This window comes from Jaculus jaculus, chromosome 5, assembly GCF_020740685.1.
Source record: "Jaculus jaculus isolate mJacJac1 chromosome 5, mJacJac1.mat.Y.cur, whole genome shotgun sequence".
NCBI classification, from domain to species: Eukaryota; Metazoa; Chordata; class Mammalia; order Rodentia; family Dipodidae; genus Jaculus; species Jaculus jaculus.
Genome location: NC_059106.1, coordinates 58,020,554 through 58,023,342, shown reverse-complemented (window position 1 = coordinate 58,023,342; position 2,789 = coordinate 58,020,554).

The window sequence follows — 2,789 nt, the reverse complement described above, 5'->3', positions numbered from 1 at the left end:
CTTTCCGCCCGGCCCGGCGGCGAGCGGGCGGCGCTCCCCTCCCTCCGCCCTCCCCGCGCGACGTCCAGGGGCGGGGCGATGGGGGGACACGCCCCCTCCGCCGCGCCGCGACACGCCCCGCCCCGCCCCGGCCGGCCCGCGCGCCCTGCCCTCGCCCGGGGTGCCCAGGCAAGCCCTCCTCGCCCTAGGTGCCTCCTTCTCTCCTCCCAGTCCCCTGCCCAGAAAAGCCTTGAGCGTCCCAGAGCCGACACTGGTCCCAGGATCCCAGCGCCTCGGATCCTAGAGAACCCCACCAAACGGCACTTTGGAGACCAACTTGCAGATGGGGAAACTGAGGACCGTAACCAGGGAAGGGCTTGTTCGGTTTTGGCCCTTAGCACCTTTGCTGATCCACTCAGACCACCGAAACTGCTTTGAGGCAGTCACCTTTTAGGTGCCTGGCTGCCTCTTGCCCCATTCCCACCCAGGTAGTCTCAGGAAGGTGTGGACTGAGATGTTACGCTCTGAGGCCTGGGGCAGTGAGGCCTTAGCTGCTGTCTTGGACTTGCTGTGTGACCTCGGTCAGGTCCTACCCTTCTCTGAGTTATACAGGATGGTCTTATCTATTAAATGAAGTGTGATCCTATCTTTAGCCATCCTTCTGACTAGCCAGAACAAGTGCTGCTTGACCTTGACCTTGACCCCTCCCTGCTTTCTAGGATGCACTTCCAAGTCAAGCATATTCCAATGACTTTAGAAGTCTAATTCTCATAGCCAGGAATGCTGGCTCATCCTATAATCCCAGCGCCCAGGATGCTGAGGCAGGGGGATTGTTGAGAGTTGTAGGCAAGCCTGGGCTACAAAGTGAGACTGTCTCAAGAAAAAAAAAAAAAGAATTTGAACTATAAGATCATGGACTTTTGGTCAGTTTATGCCCAAAGGAGTCCCAGGCAGAGGGCGTCTAGTGCTTGCAGCCACTGCCTGGATTTGGGATGGGAGCTGAGAGGGGCAGAGACCCAGAGCAGTAGTCTCTGTATGTAATCAGGCTCCGAGGCCCACAGGCCCCTTCTGGGCGGTGGGACCAGCAGGCTACGTGTGAGCCCGTGCACAGGGAAGTCTAGCTCACATTCTCTATTTCCAAACCGAGCCCCTTCCAGGTTCTGACAGCGCAGCTTGAATGGACAGTGCAGCCGGCTCCCATTGGCCCTCTTTGCAGCCTGACCTGTGCCCCTGGGGGAGCACACAGTGAGGTTGTCCAAGAACCCAAGGCCAGAGGTAGACTCAGGCCCCAAGGCTAGAACCCAAAGGGTGATGTCCCAGTCAGCAAGGGTCAGGCCCTGCCTCTCTGCCAAATTGGCCCAAGTAAGCAGCCAGGTGTGGCCCAGCCCTGCAGACGGCACACACTCAATGCACTTATCTTTGCTGTGGTGACAAACTCACTTTTCTGAGCCCCATCTACAAAAAGGAAACGGTACCTTTTCTGTGGGACTGTCCTGTGGAACCGGAGTTGAAGGGGCTGAATCCTGCCCTGGAGAATCCACCTTTAGGTAGCATCCTTCTGGAAGCCTTCCTTGGACCACCACCCCTGAGTTAGGTTTCTCCCCAAGGGCTCCACAGTCTTGAACTTGCAGTATTTTGAGGCTCTTCTCTCTATCAGTTAAGATGTCATAATCTTTAGGGCAGAAATATTTTCTGATCCATCTCTGAACCCCAGGTGCCTAGTGAGGAGTCCACATGGACAGGACTAACTGCCCTCATCCCCCCCCCCCCCGTGTCCATCTCAAGCTTTCCACCACACTAAAGAGCTCTGGTAGGTAGTGGGTCTGGAGGTCATGGGGCTGAGCCCCAGCTCTCTTACCCAAGGGTGAGCTGGGCCCCAGAATAGCAGAGGGCTTTTTGGAGCACCAGGGCTGAGTGCTCAAGAGTAGTGGGGTGGGGGTGGGGGGGCGGAGAGGGCACCATATGGGCCCAGTAAGCAGGAAGACTTCTCTGGCTTTCCGTCCTCCTGCAGGTGACTTGCTGGGAGCTGTCAGCCAAGCGTCTCCTGTGGGGGGAGGGGGAGGCTGCCAGTATCCCTTCTGCTGCTCCCAGAAACAGAAACAGAACAGAAGGACAGAGCTGTGAGGGGCCTCCTCTGCCATCACTGTGCCCAAACCCTCATTTCACAGGTGAGAAGCCTGAGACCCAGAGAGAGCAAAGACCTGCCCAAGGTCACACAGCAGGCCAGCATCAGTAGATCTCTTGGCCTCTTTAACTTCAGATAGTGGGGTGCTTAAAGTCAGTGGGAGGGAGCAGAGAACCCTTGAAAGTACCCAGAGTTCAAGACAAGGCTTTCAGGTGATTTTGAAAATATTTACTTATTTATTTTATTTATTTGCGCATGTGTAATGTATGGGGTACACCAGGACCTCTTGCTGCTGCAATCCAGCAAGACACTTGCACCATTGTGTGTGTGTGTGTGTGTGTGTGTGTGTGTGTGTCTGGCTTTATTGAGCCCAGGCCGGCAGGTTTTGCAAGCAAGGTCCTTTAACTACTGAGCCATCACCCCAACCCCAATTTTTAAATGTTTTATTTTATTTTATTTATTTGCAAATATAGATAGATAGAGAGGGGGAGAACCAGGGGCTACTGCCACCACAAGCGAACTCAGACACATGCGCCACTTGATGCATCTGTCTTTATGTGGGTACTAGGAAACCAAACCCAGGCTTTCATGCTTTGCAAGCAAGTGCCTTTAACTGCTGAGCCATCTCTCCAGCCCTCAATTTTTTTTAACTGATCTCATTTTACAAATACTTCTACAGTGATAA